Here is a 19677-nt window from a genome sequence, read left to right on the forward strand (position 1 = left end):
AAGTTGATATACATGAAGAAAACTAAAAAATACAGGCTTGTTTATCATGGCAAAATGTTATGTATAAAAGAGAAGTACTTGGAAAAAAAATATAAAATGTGAGAATCTGTTACATTTAAATGCCTTAACGTATGTAATACTTGTGTGTGTGTGTGTGTATATATATATATATATATATATATATATATATATATATATATATATATATATATATATATATATATATATATATATATATATATATATATATATATATATACATACACACACACACACACACACACACACAAAATACATAAATGCAGAAAAGCATTACATAAGCCATTTACCAGCTACATTTTCCATGTAAATGTTTAATATAGTAGCCTTTTGATTACAGTTTTTGCATTCATTGCACTGAATCATGAAATACTACACTAATTAAAATGAAGGACATTTTATGATATTATTTGACAGAAAAATAATTCCCATAAACATTTCACTTGTATGCAAAATAAAAATGAAAAGACTTAAAAAAAGGAAAAAAATAAAATAAAATAAAAAATGAACAGAAAAACTTTGGTTTGTACATTATTTTTCTTAATAATTGTTATATTAACAAATCAATTTATATTTCTGTAGCTCTTTAATTTCTGCCCCAAAAACAAAACATTGCATGGCTATCATTGGTTTTCAAGCCACAGCTGGTCTTCATCATCTCTAGAGTTGAGTGGTCTAGTTCATAGTTTGCAGTGTCTTTGGAATAGCAAAAAAAAAAAAAAAAAAAAAAAAAACAACCCCCCCCCACCACATTCAATCAAAGGCATATGGTTATGTTGTTTACATTTTTGAGCCTCCAATCACCACCATTACAATCAACATAATTAATCCAATCAGTCCAATCACCAGTGAAGCAATATTCAGGTTCTTTGCTATCCTGGAGGACTCTTGAGCTCTTCCAGCATCTCCAAGTGAATTTGCATTGTCTGCCTACAATAGTAATAATATATAATATTAATAAAAGCACAGAATACGTATGTACTATTCATTTATTTATTTATTTTAATTTATTTATAAGAGCTGTAAATAAAATGAATGGTAAGTTACTTACTCTGCATGAGTAGATGATTGCTGCAATGCCAAGTGGCAAACAGCAACAAAAAGTGTTGAAGATGGACCAGGCAAGATAAGTTGGCTCATTCCTGCGGGATGCCATTTTTCCAAGCTCCATCAATTTTGTTTCCAAACAGGTCAAGATTTGGGTTCGCATTCAGCACAGGGTGGGACAGGGCACTGGTTTAAATAGGGTGGGCTGCTGTCTGAGAAAGAGAGAGAGAGAGAGAGAGAGAGAGAAAAAACTGGCTATGGGACGTTACCAATGAAATTCTTTGCTTTTTTCATGGTACTTGTATACCATATCAGGTTACTTGTCAAGCTGTGCCTTTAGCCTTTAGTATCCTGAAATGAGTCTGGAACACTAAAAGTCAGGACTGAAGTTTTCAGCTGATAGTACAAATCTATAGAAAATATAGATTCAAAAGTATATTTATATAAATTTAAAGTTCAAACAAAGTTCCATACTAATTCTGAAGACATTTTCACTCTCTCCATACAGAGAGCAACTTATAAACAACAGCTTACGCAATGTAAAGCGGATATTTTAGAAATGGATCTGTTGTATGCATACTGCACATTTTCTAACCATTACAAAATTACTCTCCATTTAACAATAGTGCAAAATGTAAATCCTCTACTGGATTACTTAAAAAAATAATAATTAGCATTTCAGAGTTTTATGAGCAGCTGAATTTTGCTTTTAAAAAGTTACATGTAGGAAAATTGTATAATATGCCATAGACAACTGCCTATAAGGATAGTAGTATGCTAGAGGGGTCTTAGTGTTTTGTTGTTTCACATGTAAATTTGACCGATGATTGAGAAAGGAAGGAGATGACACAAGGGGGGATGCAAGCAATTTGTTGTAAGTTACCACCTTACAACAAAGGGTAACAAGTATGGGGAGTACTTTTGCCAACAACATAACAGTTATGCTTACTTGTATGTTGGATTCTCTGAACAACAGTTTATTTTTAATTAGGATAGAAATCCCTTCTACAGTAATATCATCAGATATTTTAGATATTTAGATGATATCTTGTGTGTTTTTAAAGGGTCCCAAGGTGAGCTGAATGAATTCACCATTAACCTCAACAGGATGAGCTCAGATCTAAAATTCACTTTTGACTCCAGATGTGTACATTTCTTAGACATGTGGATCAAACTAGAAGATGGTAGACTGACCACAACCCTCTATCGTAAAGAGACTGATCGCAATTTGTTTCTTCTGGCAAGCAGCTCGCATCCCAGTGCCCTAAAAAACGGCCTGTCTAAGAGTCAATTCTATAGACTTGACAGATTTGTCCTTTAATCGAAGAGTTTAAATATAAGGCAAATATTTCTAGCCAGGGGTTATCCCACTAAAAGTATTGAAGAGGCATATAATATTGCCCTTTCTACACCACGGCCACACCTTTTGAAAAAGAGTTAAAAAGGATAAAAAGTTTTCTGTCTCCTACATAACTACTTTTACTCCAAGATCCTTTATAATTAAAAACACCGTAATGAAATATTGGCATCTAATATCTGATGATCCTTCTCTTCAGGATAAATTTAGGGATCCACCCTGGTTTGTGTCCAGACGGGGCCCTACCCTCCGCAATAGGGTAGTTAAAGCATGTATAAAATCAGCTTCTACCCAAACACTCTTAGCACCTTTTAGGGATGGTAACTATACCTGTGGCAATTGTGCCCATATATTAATACACACAGGACCTATAACTTTAAACACCCCAGATCCGTAAGAGTTACAATGTAAAGGACATGATTACATGTAAAACTAAGAATGTTATTTGACATGGTGTATGTGGGTAAGACCACACATTGTTTAAAACAGGGGATCAGTGAGCATAAAAGCTCTATCAGGCGTGCCGACCCTAACTACCTTGTGGCCTGTCACTATACAGAGTGTGCTCATTCAGTCTCTTCTCTCTCTCCGTTTTCAGGGAATTGAGCAGACTAAATTACAACATTGGCAACACTGATAAAGTGCTATGTCAAAGGGAACTGTACTGGATTCATACTTTGGATGCCTTACATCCCAAAGGTTTAAATGTGGACTTCGACATGAGTGTCATGCTATAGTCACAGTTGTAACATTTTTATAAGTCTTGAATACTGCAGTCTATGAAGGTTTTACTGATGTCCTTGCAGTCTCCATGTACATATTCAGCATGTATGTATGCATGTATGTATACTACATTTCAGATGTGCCTATAGTTTTGTATATTTGTATTTATGTTTGTTTCTTGTAGTGGGGATTTTCACTATGGGGAGTAAAGGTGTGAATTACCTAGATAACTCAGTATGTTGGGTAGGTTAATTGTAGTTAAAAACTACAACTCCCACCCAGTGGTGTCAAAAGTATTGGCATTCATTACTCAAGTAGAAGTATAGATACTAGGGTTTAAAAAGACTTTTGTAGAAGTTGAAGTATCAACTCAAGCTTTTTACTCAAGTAAAAGTGTAAAAGTACTGGTTTAAAAAACGTCTTAAAGTATAAAAGTAAAAGTAATGTAAGGGATAAAATGCAATTAAGAACAAAAGCTTGGGCCGTGCCACAGGGGCCTATTGTGCACTACCCCACCTCCTAAAAAAAAACATTTTTCTAAAGGCCATAATGACTATAATGTTATATTAAAATGTTCATGTTCAAAAATTTGGGATGCACTACCTGTTTCACCCACATATATGCCCATTGAAAATAAACGCATTTTAATACAATGCAAATACATTAAAGAGCTAGAGATATGATGACTAGTTGCCAATAAGTATTTTTATGGTGCAAAAAGTCAAACTTCAGAGGCATTTCATCAATAACCTTTAATGTAATGTAAATGTACATCCAAGCTTAGCTGCAGGAATCTGTGAGGGCAATGGAAAAGACATTTGGTGTACCCAGGGCAGACTTAATAACAATTACCCTTGTATGGTTGTCTATTTACAATAAACGTTATAGTGCTGTCAAAACGAATGATTAATCCAAGTGATTAATCAAAAACTAAAAACTAAAAATAACTCATAGCTTCTTGTATTTGGTACATACGTCTGCTATGTTCAGTGTTCGGGGGGGTAACGAGTTACAAAGTTGGTAAAGCCTAGTTATCACACATTTGTCAATCGCGTCGTCAATCGCAAACAATTATTTATTAAAACGTCTCGCTACCGAAATACCTACAGAAGCTTAATTTGTGGAGGAGGAAGAGAAAGCACCCATTTGGTAAATGAGCCAGTGAGAAATAATAACTTTTAAGTAGGGTCCAGTGCCTTTTCGATACTTTTTAAACAGTACTGGTGCCTAAACGGTGCCTGAACCGATACTTAAAAAAAAAGAACCTTAAAAAAAAACTATGGATAATATTAAAGAACATTACAAATATTTAAAATAAATCCATAGCTTTCACCTTAGATGCTCTCATTTCCCAAGTTGTGCTTCCCTTAATCTAAGGCTAATAAATCTATTTCACAATGGGTCATTATTTAATACAAAAGCACACATAATGTTTCTACTGAATCTCTGTCACTCACTCTGATATTTAGTTAAGATGAGTGCTGTCTGTCACTGTCTTTTATCAGTTCTGTGAATTACTGTATGGTCATTCTTTATAAAGTAGCAACAATGTCGTTTTTAAAATACAGTACTGTGCAAAAGTCTTATGGAAAAGAAAAAATCGTATTTTCACCCCAAAAAAGGGTTTTAAGCCAGTTATTTATATCTTTTGCTGTAGTGTGTAAGTAGGAAATATCAGTTTGCCATTAATTTTAATAATAATCTAGTGCGATTTTGAATGCACAAGCAGTTTGACAACAGCAAAATGAATGTTTGGAAATGTAAACTGATATTTTATACTGACACACTACAGCAAAATATATAAATAGCCGAACACCATTCTTTTAAGTGAAAATACTAACGTGCCTAAGACTTTTGCACAGTAGCTAGTGTATGTATAAAGTAAGTATGATTAAAATAAGTATATTTAAATAAGTGTAATTAAAGTATGTGTTCGTTCATATGTGTTAAGGGCTAGATTTTCGCTGGAGTAAACACCTGAGGTGTGATGAGCGAAAACTTTACAGTAGATGGGAAACCGGCTCCCTCGTGACCTTTTGTAAACTGTATTTATGACAAAGAACTGCACAGATACGGATATTCTAACAATCTATCGATAAACACATACCTTGTGTCCTCTGTCTCTGTATGAGTCCGCTCGCTGTCTGCGGTTTGAAGAGCGGGCTGAAAGACGGGGACGAGACCGGCCTGATGCCGGTTTCATATGACTGAGGCGATCGGATACCGGTTCCATACCCAACCTTACTTTTAATAAATATATTTTTTGATAAACGAACCCAAAACTGGCTATTTCCTTGCTGGAGTGTGATGTTATTTGTGTCATATGCAGGTGCGATGGATCGCGTACAAACCAATAGGGTGTCGGAATGGTATATGTTTATACTTCTCATCCAACCACAATCCAATTCACTGCATCCGGATGGCGCGATTTATCTGGATAGGTTTTTTTTTTTTTTTGAATGATGACAACTGACAAGCTGGAATGAAATAGCAGTAACGGAGCTATTTTTAAAATGTAAGGAGTATAAAGTACAGATACTTGCGTGAAAATGTAAGGAGTAGAAGTAAAAAGTCTGCTGAAAAATAATTACTCAAGTAAAGTATAGATACCCCAAATTTCTACTTAAGTACAGTAACGAAGTATTTGTACTTCGTTACTTGACACCTCTGCTCCCACCATTGGACTACAACTCTCCTACCTGGCTTTCACAGGTGTGGTAATCACTGTTGATTGTCCTGATGTGTTTGAACACAGTTGATTGCTACATTTATTGTCCATGTACATTTATTTGCCCTGAGGATGGTCGTTTGACCGAAAGCTTGGTGATTAAATTTGCTTTAAGGATTCAAGTGTGCAGACAGTTTATTTTTTGAGATTGTAAGTTACCACCTAAAATTAAATTATCTAATAATATTAACCCTGAGTTCAAAATTGAGGGCATGATTTGAAAAAGCAAAGTGGTTGTAAAAAAATAGTCTTACACTTTAGATGTGCACTGCTCCTTTAACAAGACTGATGAGCTGTTCACATCGGCTATCCCGGGACATATCCGCCGGTGGCCCCTCAACATCCCGCGGAGAAAGCGAAGGAGCGAAGGAGGAAACGAGGAAACCGTGGAGGATACTTCTTGAAGCTGAAAGCTCATCTGCGGGCTGGCTTTCTCTCGGATCCTTCTCACGAATCGCTTTACGGTGGCTTCGTCATGTTCTCCCCCTGCACCCGATCCCTGTTTCTCGTTCCGGTCCCCACCGAATCGGCCTCGGCTCCCGACGTCTGGGAGCAACTCACAGAAATCTACGCGCGCTGGAAAGAGCGTCCTCATCTCCTGTTATTATCTCTCCACCAAAGATGGCATTATTAAATGCCCGTTCCTTGGTGAATAAGACCTTCTTACTAAACGACTTTTACTTAGCTCACAACTTGGATTTTATGTTTATCACGGAATCATGGATAAAGGTTGGTGATTTAACTCCGTTTTCGGATCTGATCCCTGATAACTGCACATTTTTAACTCTCCTCGTCCGTGTGGACGCAGGGGTGGCATAGTAACAATTTTAATGAACTCTCTCTCTGCACGCTGTCGATTGGTCCCTGGAACGGCCTTTTCCAGCTTTGAAGCTCAGTTTCTTCACTTGGACTGGAATGGTCCTGTATGTTTAGTGGTGATTTACCGTCCTCCACACTGCACTAAGGATTTTATACAGAATTTCACTGAACTGAGTAAAGGTTCACTGACAAATTACTATCGCTTTCTATTGGTGGGCGACTTTAATATCCATGTCTGCTGTCCGTCTAACCCCTTATCACACGAGTTTCTTAATATTATCGTTGCTTTTAATCTATCCCAGTGGATCAGTGACGCTACTCATATTCAGGGACATATGTTGGATCTTGTACTCTCATATGGGCTTGATGTGACTGATATTGTGCTCTCAGATTTTATGATCTCTGACCATAAGCCTATATTATTCACACTGTCTCTTAGAGAGCTCTCTTATTTTTCAAATACTACTGTAAGTCTTTCTCCCTTCTACTCTCCACAGTTTAGCACACATTTCAACTTGTGTTTTGCTGATTGTTGCTCACAGTTGCACTTAGATCAACCGTTACCTTACTTGGATGCTGATCAACATCTTAGCCTCTTGAACTCTGCCTGGCTTAAGGCAGCAAATGCAACTGCCCCCCTTAAGCCTTACAAGCAAAAAACTAAATCTGTACTGTGGCAAAACTCTGATACCCGTCTCCTAAGACAAAACTGTAGAAAGGCAGAACGTAAATGGAGAAAAAAACAGGCTGCATATCTCTCTTCAAATGTTCAGAGACTCTCTTACTTCTTACCAGACTGCAGCTAAGTCTGCAAAAGCTGCATACTTTCGTAACCTGATTGAAACGAATCACTCTAAACCTAAACCTAAGGTCTTGTTTTCAATTATTCAATCTGTTACCAATCCTTCTGTTAACACCTTGCCTGTTGCCTGTGATGCTCTCTGTGAAAGCTTCTTGAGATATTTTAGTGACAAAATTACTAACTTAAGACTTGGTGTCTGCCCCACTTGAACTTTAACCATCTCTCCTATCATGTCATCTTCATCTGCATTTTTGGATGCTTTTGAACCCATCAGTCTCCAGGAATTGAAGGAGGTGATTGACAATCTTAATCCCTCATTCTGTTCTAGCGATATCATTCACCCCCAATTTTTAATTATTAATTAATTATTAATTAATTATTGATTCGATTGGGCCAGGTCTGCTGTCTCTTATTAATAAGTGTCTCCAAACTGGCTCCGTTCCTGCCGACTTTAAAGTTGCTACAGTCACTCCTCTACTCAAGAAGCCTTCACTGGACCACACTATTCTAAAAAATTTCCGTCCAATTTCTGTTTTGCCTTTTATTTCAAAAGTTTTAGAGAAAATTGTGCTGAATCAACTTCAACACTTTTTGATTAGTAATTCTATTTATGAGGTTTTTCAATCTGGTTTTAAATCTGCTCACAGCACTGAGTCCGCCCTTTTGAGAGTGTTAAATGATATTTACCTCTCCACTGATTCCGGGCACTCTGTGGTTCTTATTCTTTTAGATTTATCGGCTGCTTTTGATACCATAGACCACTCCTTACTATTATCTAGATTAGAGTCTTGGGTAGGTCTAAAAGCAAACGCTCTGAAATGGTTTCAGTCATACCTATCTGACAGAAGGTTTTTAGTGAAACTGGGAAATGTTTTCTCTTCCCCTGCTCCTCTGACATGTGGCCTTCCACAAGGCTCTATTTTAGCTCCCTCTCTATTCTCTCTGTACATGCTACCTCTGGGTGTTTTCTTATTCTAAGAAAACATGGTGTGTCTTTTCATTTCTATGCAGAAGACACTCCAATCTATCTTCCAGTTAAGAAAAACAACTCCACTGCGATCACTTCTCTTCTCCAATGTTTAGAGGAGGTTAAATTATGGCTAGCCCAAAATTTCCTCTTCTCAAACGAGGACAAGACCGAGGTAATTGTTTTCGGTCCTAATGATAACTCTCAGTGTATAAGACCTGAGCTTGAAAGTTTATCCATTTTTCAGATCCTCAAGGGTGAAGAACCTAGGTATTACTATTGACCAACACTTAAAATTTGATCTGTCTCTTCTGTTATTGGTTTCTATCAGCCAGTTTCTATCAGCTTCGTTTACTGTCTAAATTAAAAACTTCCTCACTCCAAAAACTCTAGAAATGGCTGTTCATGCATTTGTTACATCGCGTCTAGATTACTGCAATTCTTTATATTGCGGTAAATCCAAATCTCAAATTGCAAGACTTCAGCTTGTCCAAAATACTGCAGCCAGACTTCTTTTAAACTGTCGTAAACATGAACACATAACTCCAATTCTTAGATCCCTTCACTGGTTGCCAATTTCTCAGAGAATAGACTTTAAAATTCTCCTCTTCATTTATAAATCCCCTCATAACAAAGCTCCTGTCTATTTATCTGAACTTCTTCAACCTTATACTCCATCAATACAGACAGCATGTTATATGACAGCATGTTACATGTCCCACCATAGACAGTAATATACTGGATCACTGTTACACCACAATAAAGGATGCATATCACTCTGTTCCACGAGCAGCTTTGGGACGTTCTGATCACTGTCTGATTCATCTTATACCGTCCTACAAGCAAAAACTTTAATCTGCTAAACCTGTAGTAGGACTGTGAAGAGATGGACCAGCGAAACAGAGCAGGATTTACAATCTTGTTTTGACCTCACTGATTGGAGTGTTTTTGAAGCTGCTACCACCGATCTGGACGAACTCACAGAGACCGTAACATCCTATATTAGTTTCTGTGAGGATACATGCATTCCTACCAGTACTTATTTAACTTTCAACAATGATAAGCCATGGTTTACAGTAAAACTCAGACATCTTCGTCAGGCCAAAGAGGATGCCTACAGAAATGGGGACAGGGTCTTGTACAATTAGGCCAGGAACACACTGAACAAAGAGATTAGAGCGGCTAAAAAGAACTACGCTAAAAAGTTGGAAGACCAGTTTACTTCCAACGACTCAACTTCAGTTTGGAGAGGACTGAGAGCCATCACAAACTACAAGACACCATCCCCTTGCACTGAGGCTTATCAACAACTTGCTAACGACCTGAATAAATTTTATTGTAGATTTGAAACCCCCAACACCCATTCTGACCATTCTGATCTCCCTACACAACCATTAACACCTCCTGAAATCCCCCTCTCCATACCTCCTGCTCTTCAAATCTGTGAAGATGATGTGCGCCAGGTCTTCAAGAAGAACAAAAGAAGAAAAGCACCAGGCCCAGATGGCGTTACACCAGCCTGTCTGAAAATATGTGCTGACCAGCTGGCACCCATCTTTTCACAGATCTTCAACAGATCCTTGGAGTTGTGTGAAGTGCCTTCCTGCTTCAAATGCTCTACCATAATCCCCATTCCAAAGAAACCCAAGATAACAGGACTTGACGACTACAGACCTGTGGCTCTAACGTCTGTCGTCATGAAGTCGTTTGAAAAACTGGTTCTGGCTTATCTGAAGGACATCACTGGACCCTTACTGGACCCCCTGCAGTTTGCCTACCGAGAAAACAGGTCCATGGATGATGCAATCAACATGGGATTGCACTTCATCCTGCAACATCTGGACAAAACAGGGACTTATGTGAGGATCCTGTTTGTGGACTTTAGTTCGGCTTTAAACACCATCATCCCAACCTGCCTCCAGACCAAACTGACCCAGCTCTCTGTCCCTAGCTCTATCTGTCAGTGGATCACCAGCTTTCTGACAGATAGGCAACAGTTAATGAGACTGGGGAAATGTCAAACAGCTGCTCCACTAACACTGGTGCCCCTCAGGGATGTGATGTTATATCTAAATTTTGAAATGGGTGGTTTTAAAAATTTGTCTGGTCTATTTTTTATGTATGTGTAATATTCTTATGTAAAGCACTTTGGTCAGCCAGGAGGCTGTTGTAAATGCGCTTTACAAATAAAATTGAAATTGAAATTGAAATAGTCAGACTCATGGTCTTTGGTCAAAAATGACTGACCATAGGAAATGAATGGGAAATGGGAAAATACAGAACATTTTTATGTGTACAATCTACAAATCCCCCATATTGCCGAAAAAATTGCACAGCAATCTCCCCTCTGCTCTTCTCCCTGTACATCACGACTGCACCTCTAAAGACCCCTCTGTCAAGCTCCTGAAGTTTGCAGACGACACTACATCCAGGACAGTGATGAGTCTGCTTACAGACAAGAGGTTGAGCAGCTGGCTGTCTGGTGCAGTCTTAACAACCTGGAGCTGAACATGCTCAAAACAGTGGAGATGATTGTGGACTTTAGGAGAAACCCCCATCTCTCAGGACCTGAAGTGGGACAATCACATTGACTCCATTTGTGAAAAAGGCCCAGCAGAGGTTGTACTTCCTCCGCTAGCTGGGGAAGTTTAACCTGCCACAAGAGCTCCAGAAACAGTTCTACTCAGCCATCATTGAGTCTGTACTGTGTACTTCTATAACTGTCTGGTTTGGTTCAGCAACAAAATCAGACATCAGAAGACTACAGAGAACAGTTTGGACTGCCGAAAGTATTATTGGTGCTCCTCTGCCCACCCTTCAAGAACTGTATACATCCAGAGTGAGGAAAAGGGCTCAGAAAATCACTCTGGATCCCTCACATCCAAGTCACCCCATCTTTGAACTTTTGCCATCTGGCCGGCGCCTCAGAGCTGCAAATACCAGAACAGTCAGGCACAAGAATAGTTTCTTCCCCCAGGCAATCTACCTCATGAACAGTTAAATGTTCCCCACTTGTTCTTATGCGAAAAAAGTGCAATATCCTTATATTTATTTGTTAACCCTCCATCCTAGTACATCAGTGCATCTTATTCAATCCTATTCCATTATCATTTATAGCACATTTTTTTTTGTGTGTGTTGTTGTCTCTGTGTACTGGAAGCCTATGTTACTAAAACAAATTCCTTTTATGCGCAAGCATACTTGGCAATAAAGCTCTTTCTGATTCTGATTCTGATCAAGAAGCCTACGATCCTGTGACCAGGCTCTGTTGGTGGTCCCTCGCGTTAGGCTAAAGTGTAGAGGGGAACATGCATTTGCGGTGGCTGGGCCACAACTCTGCCTTTAGAGATCAGACTGGCACCTTCTTTGGCTATTTTTAAGTCCTTGCTAAAAACCTTTTTATTTTCCTTAGTGTACTGACTACTGTGTTATGCTAAATTTTGAAATGGGTGGTTTTAAAATTTTGTCTGGTCTATTTTTTATGTATGTGTAATATTCTTGCTCTTATGTAAAGCACTTTGGTCAGCCAGGAGGTGTGACGGTTGGGTTTTGGGAAAAACACAAAGTGAGGGCAGGATCCAATTGCAAGTACGGGTTTATTACAGAAGGGAAAAAATACAAAATAAACAGTTGTGAGAGACAAAACCAAACAAAAGGGAACCGGATGAAACGGATAGGAAACTCGGAGGAACAAGAGGGTAAGGGAAAACTCGGGAGACGAGCACAACTCACACATAGGATAAGGACTCCATACAGATGACAGAGAAAGACAGCTATACATAGGGAGACTAATGACAGAGGATTTTTAGTACCTGTGCGATTCTAATTGGAGTGCAATAGGGCACCGCCTCGGCCTCGGCAACAGCATCGGGCTCGGCCTCGGGAACAGCATCGGGCTCGGCCTCGGCCTCGGGAACAACAGCGGGCACCGCCTCGGCCTCGGGAACTGCATCGTGATCGGGCTCCGCCTCGGGAACTGCATCGGGCACCGCCTCGGGAAATGCATCGGGCTCCGCCTCGGGAACTGCATCGGGCACCGCCTCGGGAAATGCATCGGGCTCCGCCTCGGGAACTGCATCGGCCACAGCATCGGGCACCGCCTCGGCCTCGGGAACTGCATCAGGCACCGCCTCGGGAACTGCATCGGGCTCCGCCTCGGGAACAGCATCGGGCACCGTCTTGTACTGTGGCGCTGGACTGGCGGCCATCTTGTACTGTGGCGCTGGACTGGCGGCCATCTTGCACTGTGGCGCTGGACTGGCGGCCATCTTGTACTGTGGCGCTGGACTGGCGGCCATCTTGTACTGTGGCGCTGGACTGGCGGCCATCTTGTGCTGTGGCGCAGGACTGGCGGCCATCTTGTGCTGTGGTGCTGGGTTGGCGGCCATTTTGTGCCGATGCACAGGACTGGCGGCCATCTGGTTCCACGGCGCTGGCTCGGCCGACCTGCGTCTCCCCTCTCCTCTCGGGACAAACTGGGGAACTGGCAGCCCAACAATCGAATCCCGGGTCGACGGTTGCCCACAGTGGAGATCGCTGCCGGACCTCCTCCCGGCTGTTTGTTCCGGAGCGACCTCCCCTGGTTCCCCGGAACACCACTAGGCGAGAGCCCTCGAAGCCACCCTTCTCCCGCTTGCTGGCTGGGGAGAACATGGCAGCAGACATACCGCTGGATCCTTGTTTGATGGAGTCCTTCTGTGACGGTTGGGTTTTGGGAAAAACACAAAGTGAGGGCAGGATCCAATTGCAAGTACGGGTTTATTACAGAAGGGAAAAAATACAAAATAAACAGTCGTGAGAGACAAAACCAAACAAAAGGGAACCGGATGAAACGGATAGGAAACTCGGAGGAACAAGAGGGTAAGGGAAAACTCGGGAGACGAGCACAACTCACACATAGGATAAGGACTCCATACAGATGACAGAGAAAGACAGCTATACATAGGGAGACTAATGACAGAGGATTTTTAGTACCTGTGCGATTCTAATTGGAGTGCAATTACTGTGAAGACACAACCAGACTAGAGGAATTAAAGTGCCTATGGTGAAGTGCCTAAGGAGAAGTGAGCTCACTAGGGAACACCCAGGAAAACAGAGACTGAGAGCGTGACAGGAGGCTGTTGTAAATGCGCTATACAAATAAAATTGAAATTGAAATTGAAATAGTCACACTCATGGTCTTTGGTCAAAAATGACTGACCATAGGAAATGAATGGGAAATGGGAAAATACAGAACATTTTTATGTGTACAATCTACAAATCCCCCATATTGCCGAAAAAATTGCACAGCAATGAAGGGTTGAAACTTTAAAACATCTAAAGAGCAAAATCAACTCAAACAGTTATAAAATCAACTAGGTAATTCAGAATCCTCTCTATAGTATACATGAATCTAGTGGTTACACAATGAAATTACATATTTTTCTTTTTTCTGTCACCAGGATTTTTTTAAAATTAATTTAGTGACTGCAACAGGTTGCTTGCTGTCTGACTGGCAGATTTCTAGATAATGTAAAACTGATACTTAATACAGCCCGTAATTAAACATAAAATTTTATTCAAATTTAATTGACCTGTTAAATGTCACCCCGTCCCGTATACGGGACGCCTACGTTGACTATACTATATTACAATCAAATCTAATCTAATCTTGACAAACTATTTATCGTTGGTCTAAGACTCCCAAATATATATTTTACCAATATTTTTTGTTAAAAATTATGTAGGAAAAGTTATAGATGAATTTATGACAAGAGTGCACCCTCAGAAATCTACATTACAAAATGAGTTTTGGCAAAATGAAATTGGCAAAAAGACTTCCTCGTTGCCTTTTTCTCTATCACATTTCAGAAATCATCAGAAGTTATATATCAAAAATCAGACATTGCATTACCATGTAAATGGTACATCAAAATCATGTTACAAAATGTTTTCAGTCATGAATTATAAAAATTTAGGTTTGTATCATGCACATTCAAGTCTATCTTCAAAAACGTGAGTGACAGTTAACAGGTTAAAAGATAAATGAATACATTTTTTTTGTCATTGTATTTATGTATTGTATTTTTTTCATGTCATAATATTTAAATCTTTTTTATTCATTATAAATGTACTACCTCCTACCTAAAGAAATAAAATGGGATTGCTTTATTTATTAGATAAATATAAATGCCTAGTTAGTCATACAATGAAAATAATGGAAGGGGAAACCTTCCCATTATATATAATTTTATTGTAAAATACTATCTTTTTGTAAAATGCTATGAATTACACTATATATGACTTGTGGTGAGCAGGCTAACGAGGGATTAGCGTCGCCCAGGAAACTGCTCTCACACTGTAATCACTGGGGAGTGCATGGTGATCACCGACACCTGAACCTTATCAGCAGAACAGCTTCTAAGCAGAGGAAAAGGAGAGGTAGTTGAGCTTCGACTCCAGAACAAGATTAACGCTGTGTTCTGGCTCTCTTTCAGATTCAGGTGTCTGAGGAACAGCATGTCACGCCGCACCGACTGATACTTTTTGCTGCACAACCAAGACTCCTGCACCAGAGCACACCAGCACTGCACAGTCTACTTGCACCCACTGCTCAATAAGTCGCCCCTCTGGGGACTTCATTGCATTACTGTCGTTCGTGTGATCACTGTTAGTGTCACCCAGGAAACAGTGCTCACACTGCAATCACTGGGCTGGAAATGGAGGAGATTATTCGCAGACTCACGGAAATAATGGTCCGACAGCAGCAATCCTCTGAGCAGCTGGCAGCCCGGCAAGAGAGGACGGGACAGGTGGTAAAGCAGCTACGTGGCACCACAGCCCAGTGAACCCCACTCCCTGAGCAACGATGGCAAGCCCATCAACACCCCACTAAACTCAATGACCAGGATGACGTGGAGGTGTATTTACACACCTTCGAGGTCATTGCGACCAGAGAGGCATGGGCGAAAGAGCAGTGACAGTTGCTCGCTCTGTTCCTGACAGGAGAAGCCCAGCGAGCGTATTACTCCCTCCCACCACCCCGAAATGAGGATTATGACGCACTGAAGAAAGAAATCTTGGCCAGGGTGGGGCTGTCCCCACTGTGTGCCGCCCGACACTTCCAGCAGTGGACCTACAACGAGCACCTCTCCATCCGAGCTCAAGCTGCCTGACTGACTTGCCTCGGCCACCTCTGGCTTTTACACGTTGGCCCAGCGGCAGCCCAGGTTGCTGAGAGGGTGGTAATTGATCGCTTGCTTCGGGCCCTGCCACGTAACTACAGAAGGCTCGTGAACATGCGCAACCCCTCCAGTCTGGCGGAACTGATGGAAGCGGTGGAGCTGGCGGAGGCATCCTTTACCCCCGAGGCAGGAGACAGAGTGGCGGCACCACCACGGAAGACCAAGCTTGACCGACGACAGGCGGAGGGCACCTCAAGGCCAGTTAATGGACCAGTGGTACCTGCACAAGGACAAACCGATGAACCCATGCCCACCGAGCTGCCATCCCCGTGAGGTTGCATGTGGAAAGCTGGTTGTATCATCCACAGAGCAGTCCCGCAAGGTGCCCCTGAGTGAACCATCTGCCTGGATGGGGGAACCGCCTGGGGTACTGCGACCCTGACAGAGTGGAAAGCTATGATACCCATAACCTGTGTGCATGGAGACACCAGCAACGTTCCCGCACAGCGGGTTACCATCTCAGCCAGCCCAGGGACATGGGAACTAGAGGTGGGGGTGCTTAAAGACCTCTCAGTACCGGTGCAACTGGGAAGAGACTGGCCAGGTTTCGATCAGCTAATGGCCACCGCGATGCAGCCAGGACCCAACCCCTGGGCTTGCCACAAACAATGAGCAGAGCGTAATGAAGGCCGCTAACCAGCCCTTCTGGCCACCGACAGCGACAGGGATGGTGAGTGTGCTAATTCTGCTAATATGTATATGAACTTGTTCCAACAGATCACAGCAGGGGGATCTTTGGCCGAGAGCAGTATTACCATAGGAAATATTGAATGACCAGGGAACCCCCTTCATGTCTCAGCTCATGGTGGAGCTCTGCCAGCTCCTTAAGGTGAAGCAGCTCCACACTTCAGTATACCACCCCCAGATGTATGGATTGGTTGAAAGGTTCAACCAGACATTGAAACAGATGTTGCCACGGGTGGTGGCGGAAGATGGGCACGACTGGGACCTGATGCTCCCCTATGTGTTATTCAGCATCCGAGAGATCTACCACATCAACCTGCTCAAGAGGTGGGTGGCTCCCCGGGAGCAGCTGGCAGCTTTCGCCCAGGAGGAAACCCCAGTGGTCGCGGTAGGGGAACAGCCCCCCCAATGCAGAAGGCGGAGATAACAACTCTGGTCAGACAATTCAAAGATGTGTTCAATTCGCTCAATAGATTATACAACATGAGATCTGCACGCCCCCTGGTGAAATCGTTCGGCAGTGGTCCTACCGAATCCCAGAGGCTCACCGGCAGGCTATTGAGGAGGAAGTAGACCGGATGCACCAGCTGGGAATCATCAAGCTATCCCGCAGCCCCTGGTGCAGTCCCATCATAACGGCTGAATGAAATCTCAAGCTTCGATGGTTGCCCCGTGTGGATGAGCTTTTTGTGAGATTAGGCGGGGCCCAATACATTTCTACGCTCGATCTGACCAAGGGCTATTGGCAGGTGCCTCTCACCCCGACTCAAAGGAGAAGACTGCCTTCAGTACACCTGGTGGCCACTGGCATTACCGGGTTCTCCCTTTTGGCCTTCACGAGGCTCCTGCCACATTCCAGAGAATGATGGACATAATTTTGCATGTGGTGAGCCAGCTAACAAGGGATTAGTGTCACCCAGGAAACAGTGCTCACACTGCAATCACTGGGGAGTGCATGGTGATCACCGACACCTGAACCTCATCAGCACAACAGCTTTTAAGCTGAGGAAAAGGAGAGGTAGTTGAGCTTCGATTCCAGAATAAGAATAACGCTGTGTTCTGGCTTTCTTTCAGATTCAGGTGTCTGAGGAACAGCATGTCACGCTGCACCCACTGTTACTTTTTGCTGCACAACCAAGATTCTTGCACCAGAGCACGCCAGCACTGCACAGTCTACTTGCACCCACTGCTCAATAAATCGCCCCTCTGGGGACTTCATTGCATTACTGTCGTCCTTGTGATCTCTCTCCCCGCCACACTATGAAAAACATTAAAAGTACACTGCCACAGAAGTCCCTGTGTGACACGACATAGGTTTTATTTAAGTTTTAATTATTTGTTTTCTTATTATCAGTAATGGACATTGAATTGTGTTGTTAATTTTTTTTTTTTTTAAATATGAATTTCATTTTTATGTATGACTATTTTACTATTATATTTGTGTTACTCAAGATGATGTTTCACGTGTACAGTATGACCCTTTTATAGGAACTTTTTTAAGGATGATCTGTGAGTGTGTGTTCATTTTTCTTGATAGGACAGGAAGCAAGTGGGAGAGGGAGGGAATGGGATCGGGAAAGGTCCATGACACAGGATTCAAACTTGGGTGAAATGATTGGCTAACATCACTGCATAGGAAACAGTATCAACAACCACTCATTACAGTATGTGTATTTTGATAACATAATCAAAATTAAATTTATTTCCAGACAAAGCATAATTAAATCATTAACTTACTGTTTGTGATGCAGCTGCAGTCAGATCTAATACGACTTCATCTTTCATCTAGTGTTGTTTTTGGTGTCCTGTTTTAATTCTATTTAAGTTTTATTCTAGTCTATGTGTGAAGCTGTCATTTTAGTTTTTATTAGTTTTAGTCATATTCATACTCTTTTTAGTCAGCTAAAAGTCTGAGCATTTTAGTCTTATTTTAGTCAGAATTATCCATGACTATTTTCGTCCAGTTTTAGTCGATGAAAATTGTATTTTAGTCTCTTTTTAGTAATGCAATTCTATTTAACCCAGTCAATATAGTATAAGTACCTAATAGTATAGACAAAACCAAAATGTTCTTTTAGCCAAACCCATTTCAAATAAGGTTATCTTATTATATAATTGTTACCTTATAGACTTAATACATCAATTCCAGACATGGAAAACACTCTAATTTGAATTAAAAAAAATTATTTTACCAACCAAACATGTTAGAAGTACACACATCGGTCCCTTTCTTTGTGTCATACTTTGTTTGTTGTCTTTTTCTAAATAATCACATGAGTGGGGCTTGAGGAAGTGATGTCACCTGTGGCTACACAGATGCAGCACGTGAAGAGAGACACAAGAAACACAAATACTGCAAAGTAATAATAATAATAACGTGACAAAATGAGACAAAATAACATTATAAACATTTTGTTTCATCTCGTGTGAGTACAAGAGGAAGCAGATGCATCGCATTCATTCATACTTTCGCTTCTGAGGTGAGCAATAGTGCATCACTGCTCTGTACTTCAGAGTTACAAAGCAAAAAGTCAGCAAGTGCGAGCATTACAGCATGGCAGCGGTGGTGATGGTTGCATGGCAAGAACAGAAAAATCATCTTTGTGCAGACAGCCTCACCAGGAATATTTGGTGGCCAGCTCCCCTCTGTGCTTTTTCTCTAAAAAGAGCAATACGGGTGATTGCACCTCGTGACAGTCACAATCACTGTCTCATGTGTCTGGGCAGTATGCATTCATGGATTGTGCACGTTCGTTTTGTGGGGACATGACCAGAAAGGAAGGAGATGACACACTGGGGGATGCAAGCAATTTGTTGCAAGTTACCACCTAAAAGGATCTGCTTGTAAATTATTGAATAATTTTACCCCTGAGTTGACCAAGCATTCATTAATGGTGCATGTTCGTTTTGTGGGAACATGACCATCTTGGGGCTGCATGAAAGACTGTTACATCAAACATGGCGGGGTCCCTCTGCCACGATCCAGTGTTCATCTTGGCAATCGAGGTGGTGCTGCATATGGTGGACTAAGAGGTGATTTGAGGATTCACAGTGATGGCTTCCCCAGAGGGAGTTAATCACCCTTCAAGCACTCCACAGCCAGTGGAGTGGCCGGAGGGACATGCTGACTCCTCTACACTTTAGAGGGAGTCGGCTGTTTTCTTCAGTTTTTCCCCTCAAGACTAGATGTCAATTTAACTGGCAGTGCTTACAGAGCTTGTGCCCTTCACGCCATGGTGTAACTGCAGGTCCATCAGGCCAAAGCCCTGAAAGCACTGCATGAGGGTG

The 19677-nt window shown here is 41.4% G+C and overlaps 1 long non-coding RNA gene across 1 annotated transcript; it reads right to left on the reverse strand.

Moving 5' to 3' along the window:
- Nucleotides 1-736: 736 nt before the first annotated feature.
- Nucleotides 737-1323, reverse strand: LOC127958632 (uncharacterized). Its single transcript, XR_008154109.1, has 2 exons — nucleotides 1091-1323; nucleotides 737-969 (listed from the first exon to the last, which is right to left on the reverse strand). It is a non-coding gene; the product is annotated as an uncharacterized LOC127958632 (long non-coding RNA).
- Between the last annotated feature and the right edge of the window lie 18354 nt (nucleotides 1324-19677).

The sequence above is a fragment of the Carassius gibelio genome, chromosome B5, assembly GCF_023724105.1.
Source record: "Carassius gibelio isolate Cgi1373 ecotype wild population from Czech Republic chromosome B5, carGib1.2-hapl.c, whole genome shotgun sequence".
Classification (NCBI taxonomy): domain Eukaryota; kingdom Metazoa; phylum Chordata; class Actinopteri; order Cypriniformes; family Cyprinidae; genus Carassius; species Carassius gibelio.